Here is a 17950-nt window from a genome sequence, read left to right as displayed (position 1 = left end):
AGCTGCAACTGTACATACATAGTCAGCAATATGACAAAGTATTTCTTTGTGAGGAGAAAGCAGAAGAAATAATCCATGCTCAGCTTCATCCTTTTATCTTTCTGCCTGGTTTTATGCAGAGTAGCAAATCTGGTAAAATACTATTTCACTGCTAAACAAGCATGTATGTGAACATAAATAAGCAGAGCTGTAATCTGTGAAAGAATGTGGTGTACCGGATGTACAGTAGATAGATGACAAGGATTGACCGTTCTATGACTGCAGTACTGTATTTCCATAGAACAGTTGTGTGTACTGTATTGTAGTAGGCTATTCCCACCCTCCCTCCAGTCCACATACTGTACATCTGCCTGAAGGCCTTTGCCTCCTCATGCACACATCCCAGCACAGGAACAGGACTGGCAGGAGGCTCCTAATCCATACGGTCTACGCTTTGCATGACACAAATGCAACACACCTGTCGGTCCTAGCCAACATTGAGCCTGTCTGAGCATAAATAAGATATTTGGATTTGAAGATATGGTGCAAATGGTGGTGGTGCTGTTGTTTTGGATAGAGGTTCATGGTGGTGTTTGGAGATATAGGAATCAAGTGTCAGTCATTGGTGTGTAGGCAAACAGGCACGTCTTTAAACTAAAGTCCAAAGATATGTAAAGAAATAGGACATTGAATTGGTTTCTCAACAGTTTGATTGTTACACAGTTCTTGTAGCTTATACGTTTATACTGTGCTGTAGGCTATGTACATTATTGCAGAAATGTATGCCGCATTAATATGTTTTTTATATTACTAAACAAATACCAAGTTAACAGATTTGGGTAATAAACTGTGCAACAAATAATACCAAATTATGACTAATTGTGTTTGATTTTCCCTGCCTTGGTTTTAACATAGCTTATAAACAAATCATTAACTGAGCAGAATGTTGTAGGGGTTCTGATAAGTGAGCATCTCTTCTTGCCACAGTCAATGTTCTCCAAAAGTTGTTCCCAAAAGCTTTGTTTTAATTGACAATGAAGGTGTGATCTGATCGCAAAAAAAGTATTCTATGGAGGCTGGTGGGGAGAAATGACACTGTTTGTGTGTGCGTGCAACTCTGTGAGAAAGATGGCTGATAGTAAGCTGAAAATGGCCTCCTAGACACTTATCTGAGACAGTATCCAGATGTTCAAATCAGTAGGTGAAGTGTAACTATACTGAACAAAAATATAAACGCAACATGTAAAGTGTTGGTCCCATGTTTCATGAAAAAAAATAATAAAAGATCCCTGAAATTTTCCATACGCACAAAAAGCTTACTTGTCGAGAATCTGATTAAACAGCATGATCATTACACAGGTGCACTTTGTGATAAATAAAAGGCCACTCTAAAATGTGCAGTTTTGTCACACAACACAATGCCACAGATGTCTCAAGTTTTGAGGGGGAGTGCAATTGGCATGCTGGCAGCAGGAATGTCCAACAGAGCTGTTGCCAGAGAATTTTATGTTAATTTCTCTACCATAAGCAACCTTCAACGTAATTTTTGAGAATTTGGCAGTATGTCCAACCTGCCTCACAACTGCAGACCACGTGTAACCATGCCAGCCCAGGACCTCCACATTACAGCTTCTTCACCTGCATGTTAATCTGAGATCAACCACCCGAACAGCTGATGAAACTGTGGGTTTGCACAACCAAAGAATTTCTGCATAAACTGTCAGAAACCGTCTCAGGGAAACTCATCTGCTTGCTCATCATCCTCACCAGGGTTTTGACCTGACTTCAGTGGGAAAATGCTCACATTCGATGGCCACTGGCATGCTAGAGAAGTGTGCTCTTCACGGATGAATCCCAGTTTCAACTGTACCAGGCAGATGGCATACAGCGTGTATGGCGTCGTGTGGACGAGCTCTTTGCTGATGTCGCCGCTGTGAACAGAGGGCCTCATGGTGCCGGTGGGGTAATGGTATGGTCAGGCATAAGCTACGGAAAACGAGCAAAATTGCATTTTATTGATGGCAATATGAATGCACAGAGATACCGTGATGAGATCCTGAGGCCCATTGCCGTGCCATTCATCCGCTGCCATAACCTCATGTTTCACAATGATAATGCACAGCCCCATGTCGCAAGGATTTGTACACAATTCCTGGAAGCCATATTCACCAGACATTGAGCATGTTTGGGATGTTCTGCATCAACGTGTACAACAGCATGTTCCAGTTCCCGCTGATATCCAGCAACTTCTCACAGCCATTGAAGGAGTGTGACATTATTCCACAGACCATAATCAACAGCCTGATCAACTCTATGTGAAGGAGATGTGTCACACTGCATGAGGCAAATGGTGGTCACACCAGATACTGACTGGTTTTCTGATCCACACCCCTATTTCTGTTAAGGTATCTACAACCATCATATCCGTATTCCCAATCATGTGAAATCCATAGATTAGGATTTTATTTCCTTATATGAACTGTAACTCATTCAAATCTTGCATGTTGCATTTATATTTTTGTTCTAAAGCAGGTTAGACTTGACCAGTTTAGATTAGAGATCTCACATCAGAAGTACACCTCCTGCCAACTGACATTTTATTCCCATTGTTCCATTAACTGTACTAACGTACATTTTGAAAGGTGGTATATTATGTTTCGCACTCTTAATGAAACATGTACTTTTAAAATATTAGAACTGCCACTTATGGTTACCACCCACAGCAGTAGACATTATGAAAGAACATTCACATTAAGTGTTCCCACCAGAGGTGTGGTCTAGAGTCCCGTGACTTGGACTCGAGTACTAACTTTGTGTCTTTACACGTAACATACCAAAATGTTTAAATGCTTGCCACTTGACTTCAACTTGAGCATCTATGACTCGTGACTTAACCTGGACTTGAGCTGTGTAACTCGAGAAACTCGGCAGACTTGTTAAGATTTCCCCATCACCTTCCTCTCATCCTTTCACCTCCTCTCCTTTCGCTGCAGTTTGCTTAGGTCGGTAACTTTTGGTGATTTTGCAAGACAACATTCCTGTTGATTTTTACAGAACATTATTGTAGATTATTTGGTGAACAGTAATAGCCTATGCGTTATGTTGATTCCTGCAATGAAGCTATTTACCTGTCTGTGTTTCGCTGTCGGCTGCTGAGTGAGCAATCCACTCTCCCTCCCTCTCCACACCGTGCACATGGCGGATGGATAGATGCATTCTGATAAACACAAGCATATGTCCATTGCTCAAAGTGCAATTGTGGGGAAACATACCATTAGTTACAGAGGGGAGGGTCACAACTTCCTGTGAGTATATACTTCATTTCTCAACTCTTAATATTTAGTTTATGACACAATTTTACAACCGGAGTAGGCTATGTAGTATGGAGTTGATGCGCTTCCAGAGCTCAACTCTCAATTTGCAGTGAAATGGCTTCAATCATGTAGCCAATGTTTTTATAGTACATTACATTTACTAATAGATTAATCCATTACCTTAAATGGCTATTTTGCAACAATATAATATTTAGTGTTTTCCCACATCCTCAGGTGGTGAATAATATCCTACAGCATAGGCTATTATGCATAAAGATTTCAACAAAATAATCTCTGAAGATCCCCCCCAAAAAATCTGATCATTCTGGATCCTATTTTGACATGTTGCACATCAAAATATAAATCAAATCATTCCCTTGATATGTTAGATGGAAGAGCTTTCTTTTTGAATCACCTGCTACCGTATCAGTTGTCTTACTTGGCATTGGAAAAAATTGTCTAGAGCCCTGCCGTTAATGGAAAGTAACTGTCCATTAAAATGTTTTTATCGTTGTATTTATTGTTATGAGAAAAATAGTTACATTTATCTCAATATCAATTTTTGTCCATATCGCCCAGCTCTATGCTGATTGAGTCTGTCATCATGGCATCATCTGGTTTCGGTCCCAAACATCGCTGCATTCGGTTTCAAAGATGTGGTGCTGGGGAAAAAAAGATCTGCAGTTTGTTAAACATGTGGGTCAAAAATCACTGATGCAATTGAAACAACCTCAAACTTTGTCAGACATTTGAAGTCCATTAAGAGAGTTTAGAATTCAATTATTGCTCTGCTGTGTGAGCTAGTTAGCTAAATTGAGGTAATGTTTTGAACTACTAGCTTGCAATGGAAATAAAAACTGGCATTTAATTGGCATACAACACTTAACCATTGACTTGAGGGCTCAAAACCCAAAATGGTGGACTTGACTTGACTCAACCTGAGCTGTGGAACTTGAGACTTAACTTGAGACTTGCCCATTATTACTTGGCGTAACACATTATTCATTGATGCAGGAAGTAGTATGAGATTGGGGGTGTGACAAATAAATCCCCCCTAATATATTTTTTTATTGATGAAACAGTGCAGTGCAGCTGCCTTAGTAATGAGATGTGTCGTGTAGGGGGAGCTCTCCCTCACTTCTTAAGAAAAATAAAAAATAAAAGAGAATCCATGAAAAATGATAGAATGACAAACCAAATAAATATGTAGGCTACAGCAGCCTAGAGGTAGGTAAATGGTGGTTTATTCCATGTCTTCTCTCTGGTGAATGATGAGGAACTGTAGGCTACATACTGCAGAGGCCCATTGGAGGCTTGACAACTTCAGAATATAAAAAAATAAATTCACCTGTCTGCCTTGATTTTCATAAACCTCCACCGACATGGGTGGTCCATTTAAAACTAATTCCTTCCTCCCTCGCCCCTTGCCCTGCCAGTGTACACTTGTCAAACATCATGATACGTCATCAGAAGTGTCCACTTAATTTGAGGGCTGAGGGGATAGCGTGTGTCTTTTAAGTGTTTGGACCGCAGCCCAAGAGCCTGACCCTCTCTTGAAGTTGCTGTAGCCCTGATTGGGATCTTTAGCCTATATTGACTATTGGTTGAGACGCAGGGCCTGTTAGCCTACCCTATGTAAGGGTGGGAAATGGGAATTGGGCCAAGTTGGAGGTAATAATGCCATTATAGTTTATTGAGATGCATGAATACACCACACCAAATGCTTGGTTTTATGGCTTTTCAATGGTGCTAATTTAGTAAAGTTAGATCAAAGCTGAATCTATGTCTTGCAAGATCACATAACAATGAATTGGTATTTTATATAACAGAACGGAAGAGCATAGCAGGCCTATAACACTACTGTTACAACAAAAACATCTAATTTCTAATGAGATTTTAGGATGGTTAGCTGAAGCTGAATAGTCCCCCAAAAATCATAATGTGTCAGAAATCAGAGCCGCTGTGCAGGATATATGCTTTGATTGAAACAAAATACAAGACTAGGCTAATAGTTTGCTAACGTCTTCTGCTCTACCTTGCTCACAAAACAGTAAATCAAGATGGAAATGCATAGGCCATTGCCATGAAACTGATTGAGATCAATCAAATGATTGGCATGCGTAATTATCATTCATGATTGACAGTGATGATGGCCTATTTCGAAATTAGGTATGGCGAACTTGGTGTTTGAGGGTATACAAAATATAACATTTTATTGAGACAATATGTGTGGGAATAGGCAAACATTGCAATTGGAGGATGCATTTTATGCATATTTTTTAACAGGGCTCTCCAACCTTGTTCCTGGAGAGCTACCTGAGCACACCTGATTCTAATAATTAGCTGGTATATAAGATTATTCGGGTTAGTTACAGCAGGGGTTGGACTGAAACCCTACTGTACTGTAGCACTCCAGGAACAGAGTTGGAGAGCCATGATAGTCCGAGTATTGGTAGGTCTGTAGCCATGGTGTCTGTATACTGCATGTGTTCCCCGCTGGCTTCATCCATCTGAGCAGAAGCCAAAATGTAACCGTCCAGTGCTCATTACAAATAGACTAAATAAAGGACCTTGAATGACAGCATCATGGACACATACTTTGTGTCCCTATTTTGATCTGCTGCTGACCACGTTTTAGATTTATTTTCCATTTACATTGTGTCATAACCTACACCTGTATTAGCCTACACTGTAATGTACTGGATTATTTTACTGCACCAGCATTGCAAATCAACGCATGTACGATTTATGCAATAAACTGAGATATATTGTGGTGCTTTACATTTTTTATATGAACATCTGTAGAGCATTTACAGATGGAAAATCCAGACTCAAGACTTGAAGGATAAGACTTGAGACTTACTTAGGACCTGCAAAATTGTGATTCCCACAAATTAGGTTGAAACATCACCACACAGTATGCAATATTTATATCCAAATGCAATGTGTTTTTAAATGTTATAATCCCTCATTTGAATATGAGTAGTGGGTGGTCCTGGCACAGCTCTGCAGTGATATATTACCCCCCACAGAATCATTGGCAGAGTGTGCTTGTAAAAAATCTATTAATCAGACAGAGCAGAAAGCAGTTTCTATGCCTGTGATTTGTGTAGGTATTTCAACACAAAAACAAGAGCCTGCAAGGCATGACTCAGAGGCACCAGCTGTTAGCCATGCCGGAGACATCACAGAGTGTTTGTCACCCAACGCAGAGATGACGATGCGTCGGTCGGCCATGTGAAACATAAGTGCGTCAGCAGTATTTCACATCCACTCACTTCCATCGCACATAATCCTCATTTGGAAGTTTTAGAGAGGAATATAAAACTGTTTATGGGCTTGGTTGTAAAATTTGATGATGTTTATGTGCAAACACCCCTGTTTTTATTATTGAAAGCTGATTGCTGAGCTAGGTCAGTCATAAAAAGCAGCATGTGTTCCGTAATTATGGAGAGTCTGACAACTTTGTGATGGTAAACTACATGAAATAAGTAAAAGGAAGAGATTTGTGGTGATTGACACAAAAATGTAGGTGGGTGAGATTCTGCCCCAGAGGCCACATTATTTTAGTTTGCCTGACAGACAGAATTACTGTATCATGCTCAGTTGTTCTGACTGCACTGTCTAACAAGCACCATGTGACTGTAAACATTCAGGGCTGCAGTTGTTTGGCTGCTTTAACAATTACATTGCTGTTTTTTTGTTTGGATGCATCCCCTGCACAGCTATGTCACAATTGGTCGTATTAGATTTTTACTCACTTTTAGTTCAGTGTGGTCAATGTCTTGTAAACTGTATACTTTGTACACTGTATGGCCAGTCATTTTGATAAGTGACATTTTTTGGTTGCAGGTTTGTGTCTTTATGCTTGTGCTCAGCCTTAACCCCCTGGAATTGATGTCCACACCCCCCTGTAAATCGAATTAGCATAATGAAACAAATCCCAATCAAAAATCTGTCTGTTTATTTGCATGGGCTGCGTCTCAATCCACTGCATTCATAAGGTTTACATATCTGCGTCGGAAGGTGGCAGAGCTAGAGCTGTGTTCGTCAGACCACGAGAGATCCCGAAAAACGTTATTCTCACGAAAACGTCAGTAGCGTCCAAACGATTTGGCCTACAAGCCCTCACAAGGATGCCAACATGCCTCACAAGAATCGTCTGCAGGTAGCCTTGGTCGTGTCTTTGGCTATGTTGGAATAAGTGATATGACATGCTATTCTATAAAATAATTTATCTGTAATTAATGTTACCTGATTAACTTGAACCTATAGGGGCGCTGTGTCATTATTGGATAAAAAGACGTGCCCGTTTTAAGCGCAATATTTTGTCACGAAAAGATGCTTGACTATGCATGGAATTGACAGCCTTGGAAAGACACAACTCTGACGTCTCCAAAACTGCAAAGATATTATCTGTGCGTGCCCCAGAACTAATGCAACAGGCGAAACCAAGATGATGTTTCATACAGGAAATGCCCCGGATTCTGAAGGCGCTGTGTTCCAATGTCTCCTTATATGGCTGTGCATGCGCCAGGAATGAGCCTGCGCTTTCTGTATATTCCCCGAGGTGTCTGCAGCATTGTGACGTGTTTGTAGGCATATCATTGTAAGATTGACCATAAGAGACTACATTTACCTGGTGTCCCGCCCGGTGTCCTGTGTGCGTAATCAGTAAGTCCATGCGCGTTCCATTTCTTCAGAATTGAAAGTAAACTGCCACGATGGATTTTATCGTCGATAGATATGTGAAAAACACCTTGAGGATTGATTCTAAACATTGTTTGCCATGTTTCTGTCGATATTATGGAGTTAATTTGGAAAAAAGTTAGCGTTTTAATGACTTTTTTTTTTTTTTTTTTTTTCTTACCCAAACGTGATGAACAAAACGGAGTGATTAGTCGACACAAATAATATTTTTTGTAAAAACGGAACATTTGCTATCTAACAGAGTCTCCTCATTGAAAACATCTGAAGTTCTTCAAAGGTAAATTATTTTATTTGAATGCTTTTATGTTTTTTTGTGGAAAATGTTGCATGCTGAATGCTAGGCTTAATTCAAATAATACACAAAAGCTATGGTTCAAAAGCATATTTTGAAAATCTGAGATGACAGTGTTGTTAACAAAAGGCTAAGCTTGAGAGCAAATAGATTAATTTCATTTCATTAGCCATTTTCATGAATAGTTAACGTTGTGTTATGCTAATGAGCTTGCGGATAGATTTACACAATCCTGGATACAGGGTTTTTTTCGTAGCTAAACGTGACGCAGAAAACGGAGCGATTTGTCCTAAACAAATAATCTTTCAGGAAAAACTGAACATTTGCTATCTGAGAGTCTCCTCATTGAAAACATCTGAAGTTCTTCAAAGGTAAATTATTTTATTTGAATGCTTTTCTGTTTATTTGTGTAAATGTTGCCAGCTGAATGCTAATGCTAAATGCTACGCTAAATGCTACGTTAGCCATCAATACTGTTACACAAATGCTTGTTTTGCAATGGTTGAGAAGCATATTTTGAAAATCTGAGATGACAGTGTTGTTAACAAAAGGCTAAGCTTGAGAGCTAGCATATTTATTTCATTTCATTTGCGATTTTCATGAATAGTTAACGTTGCGTTATGGTAATGAGCTTGAGTCTGTATTGACGATCCCGGACCCGGGATGGGGAGATCAGAAAGGTTAAGCTAATCAGGTAGATAATTAACTAGAAAGTTTGAGCACCACGGAAGAATGTTTACAGAGCTGTTGTCTTAAAAATAAACTCTTAAAGACCTAGTAATCTTTTACATCAGTAGCAGTCAATATTTAATCCTCACCTTATTTAGTCTCATCTGAAAGTTAAAAATTCTTGGTTATCTTCACGAACCCTGGCTAACAAGTTGAATCAGCAATACAAAATGTGGTTTAATGATTTATTTACTAAATACCTAACTAATCACACAGAATTACCTAAACACAGAATGGATAATACATTGATTACAAATTATGTCATAAAGAAAATGTACCTGGTGGACGGAGCCAACATGACGGATGGTTGCACAAAGGAAAGGGGGTTGGGTTTGAGTGAAAGAGCGGGAAGACTGAGTAACAAAGGGAGAAGCTATGCTATCGTAAATACAGTATCTTATGCATTCTAAATTACTGCACATTTGAAAAAGGAGAATGCAATAAATATTTACTCTAAGCTGCGCTTCGGTAGATTGGTCGTAGATCGTAGGCCGGGTTGTCCAGCATGGATCTCTGGTCTCTGAAGACCGTCTAGTGGTGAACTGGAGCATGGTAGAATGGATACTCTGTCCGTCCTCTCCTAGCCCACATGTAGCGGGCAGAGGGAGTAGCACTTCTTTAGTGAATAAGAGTTCAAAGTTCATACCAAATGCTCATACTATATTCTAGCTGGTATAATCGAAATTCATCCTTCCGGCATGTAGGTCGTCACCTTCACATTGAAATTCGATGCTAATTTCGTTAGGTTCTCTAAGGTTGGCTTAGTTCTGTAGGTGGTCTTTGTCCTTTCAACGTGGGGACCTCAAGTCCACATGTCCTTGGAGCAGCTTATTATCTGAGCCCTTTTAACGTAGGACTGTCGCCCTAACGTCCTCAGAACAGAAAGTTACATTTTCGTTAAATTGCACAAGAATTCCATGTGAATCTGAACTAGAATGTGTAGACTATCCAAGATACAGTTTATGTCGTTGTCACGGCTGTTGAAAGGAGAGGACCAAGGTGCAGCGTGGTGAGCGTACATTTTATTTAATCAGAATGACTCCGAACAAAACAATAAACACTACAAAAACAAACCGTGAAGCTCAAAGACTATGTGCCCTAAACAAAGTCAACTTCCCACAAAGAAAGGAGAGAAAAAGGGCTACCTAAGTATGGTTCCCAATCAGAGACAACGATAGACAGCTGTCCCTGATTGAGAACCATACCCGGCCGAAACATAGAATGCCCACCCTGACCAAACCAAATAGAGACATTAAAAGACTCTCTATGGTCAGAGCGTGACAGTACCCCCTAAAGGTGCGGACTCCGGCCGCAAAACCTGAACCTATAAGGGAGGGTCTGGGTGGGCACACATCCGCGGTGGCGGCTCAGGTGCGGGACGCAGACCCCGCTCCACCTCTGGCTCACCCCGCTTTGGTGACGCCTCTGGTGTGAGGGACCTCACCGCCTCCCCCGGACTGGGCACTTTCATTGCTGTGGACCACGGACTGGGAACCCTCGTTGCTGCGGGCCCCGGACAGGGCACCCCCATTGCTGCGGACCACGGACTAGGCACCCTCGTGGCTGCGGGCCCCAGACTGGAGGCCATCTCTGGAGGCTCCGGACTGGAGGCCGTAGCTGGAGGCTCCGGACTGGAGGCCGTCTCTGGAGGCTCCGGACTGGAGGCCGTCTCTGGAGGCTCCGAACTGGAGGCCTTCGCTGGATGTTCCGGACTGGAGGCCCTCGTTGGAGGCTTCGTGCCATGTCTCACCACTGGAGGCTTCTTGCCATGGATCATTACTGGAGGCTTCGTGCCATGGATCATCACTGGAGGCTCAAGTTCTGGCCTGGTTTAGATCTTATCTGTCGGAAAGATATCAGTTTGTCTCTGTGAATGGTTTGTCCTCTGACAAATCAACTGTAAATGTCGGTGTTCCTCAAGGTTCCATTTAGGACCACTATTGTTTTCACTATATATTTTAACTCTTGGGGATGTTATTCGAAAACATAATGTTAACTTTCACTGCTATGCGGATGACACACAGCTGTACATTTCAATGAAACATGGTGAAGCCCCAAAATTGCCCTTGCTAGAAGCATGTGTTTCAGACATAAGGAAGTGGATGGCTGCAAACGTTCTACTTTTAAACTCGGACAAAACAGAGATGCTTGTTCTAGGTCCCAGAAAACAAAGAGATCTTCTGTTGAATCTGACAATTAATCTTAATGGTTGTACAGTCGTCTCAAATAAAACTGTGAAGGACCTCGGCGTTACTCTGGACCCTGATCTCTCTTTAGAAGAACATATCAAGACCATTTCAAGGACAGCTTTTTTCCATCTACGTAACATTGCAAAAATCTGAAACTTTCTGTCCAAAAATGATGCAGAAAAATGAATCCATGCTTTTGTCACGTCTAGGTTAGACTACTGCAATGCTCTACTTTCCGGCTACCTGGATAAAGCACTAAATAAACTTCAGTTAGTGCTAAATACGGCTGCTAGAATCCTGACTAGAACCAAAAAATGTGATCATATTACTCCAGTGCTAGCCTCCTACACTGGCTTCCTGTCAAAGCAAGGGCTGATTTCAAGGTTTTACTGCTAACCTACAAAGCATTACATGGGCTTGCTCCTACCTATCTCTCTGATTTGGTCCTGCCGTACATACCTACACGTACGCTACGGTCACAAGACGCAGGCCTCCTAATTGTCCCTAGAATTTCTAAGCAAACATGTGGAGGCAGGGCTTTCTCCTATAGAGCTCAATTTTTATGGAACGGTCTGCCTACCCATGTCAGAGACGCAAACTCGGTCTCAACCTTTAAGTCCTTACTGAAGACTCATCTCTTCAGTGGGTCATATGATTGAGTGTAGTCTGGCCCAGGAGTGGGAAGGTGAACGGAAAGGCTCTGGAGCAACAAACCGCCCTTGCTGTCTCTGCCTGGCCGGTTCCCCTCTTTCCACTGGGATTCTCTGCCTCTAACCCTATTACAGGGGCTGAGTCACTGGCTTACTGGGGCTCTCTCATGCCGTCCCAGGAAGGGGTGCGTCACCTGAGTGGGTTGATTCACTGATGTGGTCATCCTGTCTGGGTTGGCGCCCCCCCTTTGGGTTGTGCCATGGCGGAGATCTTTGTGGGCTATACTCAGCCTTGTCTCAGGATGGTAAGTTGGTGGTTGAAGATATCCCTCTAGTGGTGTGGGGGCTGTGCTTTGGCAAAGTGGGTGGGGTTATATCCTTCCTGTTTGGCCCTGTCCGGGGGTGTCCTCGGAGTGGGCCACAGTGTCTCCTGACCCCTCCTGTCTCAGCCTCCAGTATTTATGCTGCAGTAGTTCATGTGTCGGGGGGCTGGGGTCAGTTTGTCATATCTGGAGTACTTCTCCTGTCCTATTCGGTGTCCTGTGTGAATCTAAGTGTGCGTTCTCTATTTCTCTCCTTCTCTCTTTCTCTCTCTCGGAGGACCTGAGCCCTAGGACCATGCCCCAGGACTACCTGACATGATGACTCCTTGCTGTCCCCAGTCCACCTGGCTGTGCTGCTGCTCCAGTTTCAACTGTTCTGCCTTATTATTATTCGACCATGCTGGTCATTTATGAACATCTTGGCCATGTTCTGTTATAATCTCCACCCGGCACAGCCAGAAGAGGACTGGCCACCCCACATAGCCTGGTTCCTCTCTAGGTTTCTTCCTAGGGTTTTGGCCTTTCTAGGGAGTTTTTCCTAGCCACCGTGCTTCTACACCTGCATTGCTTGCTGTTTGGGGTTTTAGGCTGGGTTTCTGTACAGCACTTTGAGATATCAGCTGATGTACGAAGGGCTATATAAATATATTTGATTTGATTTGATTTGAGGCTTCTTGCCATGGATCATCACTGGAATGGAGAGACACACAAGAAGCCTGGCTCTGGGAGTAGGCACAGGAGTCACCGGGCTGGGGAGACATACAGGAGGATTATTTCTTAGCGTAGGCACAGGACTCACCAGGCTGGGGAGACATGCAGGAGGCCTTGTCCTTGATACCGGATACACTGGGCCGTGAAGGCGCACTGGAGGTCTCGGGCTAAAAGCCTGCACAACCCGTCCTCGCTGGATGGTGACTTTGGCCCAGGACATGCGGGGCGCAGGCACAGGATGCACTGGGCTGTGCAGACGCACTGGAGACACAGTGCTCAAAGCCGACGCAGGATATCCTGGGCCGTAGAGATGTACTGGAGGTCTGGAGAGCAGGGCTGGCACAATCCTTCCTGGCTGGATGCTCACCCTAGCCCGGCATATGCGGGGAGCTGGGATGTAGCGCACCGGGCTAAGAACGCATACTGGAGACACCGTGAGCTCCACCGCATAACACAGTGCCTGACCAGTACGACGGCCGCCACGATAAGCATGGGGAGTTGGCTCAGGTCTCCAACCTGACTCTGCCACACTCCCGTGAGCCCCCTTCCCCAAAAAATGTTGGAGGCTGCCTCTCGGGCTTCCTTGCCAGCCGTGTTCTCTCATAACGCTGCCTCTCAGCTTTAGCTGCTTCCTGTTCCTCCCGTGGACGGCGATACTACCCAGCCTGCCTCCAGGGTCCTTTCCCATCCAGGATTTCCTCCTATGTCCAGGAGTCCATTACACGCTGCTCCTCCTTACCACGCTGCTTGGTCCATTGGTGGTGGGAAGTCCAATATGGGCATGCATTTCATCCGGACGTGAAAATACTGCCCCCTGTCACCAAGAAGTTAAGTACCAACGCATATTTTTAACTGGTTGGATTACCGAAATATGGTTCCTTTCCCCCATCTTTTGATGTTCCCAGACTCTCTATGTTTATTAGGAAAGGCTTTTCAAGAGTCCTTCTGTAGAGTCAAGAGAGAGGAAAGGAAGAAAGGTTTTTATGGGGGGTCATAAACCTCACCCACAGGCCAACGTCATGACACCTGGTACCAGTTTAAAAAAATAATAAACTATAAAGTTTACATACACTAAGTTGACTGTGCCTTTAAACAGCTTGGAAAATTCCAGAAAATGATGTCATGGCATTAGAAGCTTCTGACAGGCTAATTGACATCATTTGAGTCAATTGGAGGTGTACCTGTGGATGTATTTCAAGGCCTACCTTCAGACTCAGTGCCTCTTTGCTTGACATCATGGGAAAATCAAAATAAATCAGACAAGACGTCAGAAAAAAAATGGTAGACCTGTCTGGTTCATCCTTGGTTAGCAATTTCCAGACGCCTGAAGGTACCACGTTCATCTGTACAAACGATATTACGCAAGTATAAACACCATGGGACCATGTAGCCGTCATACAACTCAGGAACGAGACGCAATCCCAGAATAACAGCAAAGGACTTTGTGAAGATGCTGGAGGAAACCGGTACACAAGTATGTATATCCATAGTAAAACAAGTTCTATATCGACATAACCTGAAAGGCTTCTCTGCAGGGAAGTAGCCACTGCTCCAAAACCGGCGTAAAAAAAAAGCCAGACTATGGTTTGCAACTGCACATGGGGACAAAGATCATACCTTTTGGAGAAATATCCTCTGGTCTGATGAAACAAAAATTGAGCTGTTTGGCCATAGTTGCCATCACATTATGTTTGGAGGAAAAAGGGGGAGGCTTGCAAGCCGAAGAACACCATCCCAACCGTGAAGCACGGGGGTGGCAGCATGATGTTGTGGGGGTGCTTTGCTGCAGAAGGGACTGGGGAACTTCACAAAATATATGGCATCATGAGGTAAGAAAAGTATGTGGATATGTTGAAGCAGTATCTCAAGACATCAATTAAAGTTAAAGATTAAAAGTTAAAGTTAAAGATTGGTCGCAAATGGGAAAACAAAGTCAAGGTATTGGAATGGCTATCACAAAGCCCTGACCTCAATCCCATAGAAAATTTGTGGACAGACCTGAAAAGGCATGTGCGAGCAAGGAGAACTATAAACCTGACTTACACCAGCTCTGTCAGGAGGAATGGGCCAAAATTCACCCAACTTATTGTGGGAAGATTGTGGAAGGCTACCCAAAACGTTTGAACCAAGTTAAACAATTTAAAGGCAATGCTACCAAGTACTAATTGAGTGTATGTAAACTTCTGACACTGGGAATGTGATGGAGGAAATGAAAGCTGAAATAATTCATTCCCTGTACTATTATTCTGACATTTCATTCTTAAAATAAAGTGGTGATCCTAACTGACCTAAGACAAGGACTTTTTAGTAGTATTAAATGTCAGGAATTGTGAAAACTGCGTTTAAATGTATTTGGCTAAGGTGTATGTAAACTTCCGACTTCAACTCTATATGGAAGTCTTACATTTTACATAAAAAAATGGGGTTCAATATACACTGCTCAAGAAAATAAAGGGAAAACTTAAACAACACAATATAAGTCAATCACACTTCTGTGAAATCAATAAATTTCACATGCTGTTGTGCAAATGGAATAGACAACAGGTGGAAATTATAGGCAATTAGCAAGACACCCCCAATAAAGGAGTGGTTCTGCAGGTGGTGACCACAGACCACTTCTCAGTTCCTATGCTTCCTGGCTGATGTTTTGGTCACTTTTGAATGCTGGCAGTGCTTTCACTCTAGTGGTAGCATGAGACGGAGTCTACAACCCACTCAAGTGGCTCAGGCAGTGCAGCTCATCCAGGATGGCACATCAATGCGAGCTGTGGCAAGAAGGTTTGCTGTGTCTGTCAGCGTAGTGAGCATGGAGCATGGAGGAGCTACCAGGAGAAAGGCCAGTACATCAGGAGACATGGAGGAGGCCATAAGAGGGCAACAACCCAGCAGCAGGACCGCTACCTCCGCCTTTGTGCAAGTAGGAGCAGGAGGAGCACTGCCAGAGCCCTGCAAAATGACCTCCAGCAGGCCACAAATGTGCATGTGTCTGCTCAAACGGTCAGAAATAGACTCCATGAGGGTGGTATGAGGGCCCTACGTCCACAGGTGGGGGTTGTGCTTACAGCCCAACACCATGCAGGACGTTTGGCATTTACCAGAGAACACCAAGAATGGCAAATTCGCCACTGGCGCCCTGTGCTCTTCACAGATGAAAGCAGGTTCACACTGAGCACGTGACAGAGTCTGGAGACGCAGTGGAGAACGTTCTGCTGCCTGCAACATCCTCTAGCATGACCGGTTTGGCGGTGGGTCAGTCATGGTGTTGGGTGGCATTTCTTTGGGGGGCCGCCCTCCACGTGCTCGCCAGAGGTAGCCTGACTGCCATTAGGTACCGAGATGAGATCCTCAGACCCCTTGTGAGTCCATATGCTGGTGCAGTTGGCCCTGGGTTCCTCCTAATGCAAGACCTCATGTGGCTGGAGTGTGTCAGCAGTTCCTGCAAGAAGAAGGCATTGATGCTATGGACTGGCCCACCCGTTCCCCAGACCTGAATCCAATTGAGCACATCTGGGACATCATGTCTCGCTCCATCCACCAACGCCACGTTGCACCACAGACTGTCCAGGAGTTGGCGGATGCTTTAGTCCAGGTCTGGGAGGAGATCCCTCAGGAGCATGCCCAGGCGTTGTAGGGAGGTCATACAGGCACGTAGAGGCCACACACACTACTGAGCCTCATTTTGACTTGTTTTAAGGACATTACATCAAAGTTGGATCAGCCTGTAGTGTGGTTTTCCACTTTAATTTTGAGTGTGACTCCAAATCCAGACCTCCATGGGTTGATAAATTTGATTTCCATGTGATTTTGTTGTCAGCACATTCAACTATGTAAAGAAAAAAGTATTTAATAAGAATATTTCATTCATTTAGATCTAGGATGTGTTATTTTAGTGTTCCCTTTATTATTTTGAGCAGTGTATGTTCCTGACCTTTCTTATATCTCTCAAATATAGGGACAGGCACAATATTTTTGGACTATATATTTTTCCATGTATGAATCTGTTATTCAATGCATTTCTATGTCCTAAAAGCAGTAAGGCCAAATTGAAATGTTTCATCAAATATTTTTTGTTTATACTGAACAAAATTATAAATGCAACATGTAAAGAATTGGTCCCATGTTTCATGAGCTGCTCCTAAGGTGTACAGCTGTCTAAGGCACTGCATCTCAGTACTAGCAGCAGCACTACAGACACCCTAGTTCAGATCCTGGCTGTATTACAACCGGCTGTGACTTGGAGTCCCATAGGGTGGGGCACAATTGGCCTAGTGTTGTCTGGCTTTGGTTGGTATGGGCAGTCATTGTAAATAAGAATTTGTTCTTAATTTGACTTGCCTAGTTAAATAAAATTTAAATCATCAAAATCCCAGAAATGTTCCATATGCACAAAACCATATCTCTCTCAAATTGTGTACACAAATGTGTTTATAATCCTTGTTGATGAGCCTTTGCCAAGATAATCCATCCACCTGACAGGTGTAGCATGTCATGAAGATGATTAAACAGCATGATCATTACACAGGTGCATGTTTTTTCTGGGGACAACAAAAGGCCACTCTAAAATGTGCAGTTTTGTCACACAACATAATACCACAGATCTCTCGAGTTTTAAGGGAGCGTGCAATTGGCATGCTGACGGCAGGAATGTCCAGCAGAGCTGTTGCCAGAGAAATTAATGTTAATTTCTCTACAATAAGCCATCTCCAATATCATTTTATGAAATTTGGCAGTACATCCTACTGACCTCACAACCGCAGACCACATGTATGGCGTCGTGTGGGCGAGCAGTTTGCTTTCTAAACAGAGTGACCTATGGTGGCAGTGGCGTTATGGTATGAGCTGGCATGAGCTACGGACAACAAACACAATTGCATTTTATTGATAGCAATTTGAATGCACAGAGATAAGGTGATGAGATCCTTGAGGGCCATTGTCGTGCCATTCATCTGCTGCCATCACCTCATGTTTCAGCATGATAGTGCATTGCCCCATGTCGCAAGGATCTGTACACAATTCCTGGAAGCTGAAAATGTTCCAGTTCTTCCATGGCCTG

This window comes from Oncorhynchus mykiss, chromosome 25, assembly GCF_057628025.1.
Source record: "Oncorhynchus mykiss isolate SJ-2025 chromosome 25, ASM5762802v1, whole genome shotgun sequence".
Taxonomy (NCBI): Eukaryota; Metazoa; Chordata; class Actinopteri; order Salmoniformes; family Salmonidae; genus Oncorhynchus; species Oncorhynchus mykiss.
This window is presented reverse-complemented; position numbering follows the sequence as displayed.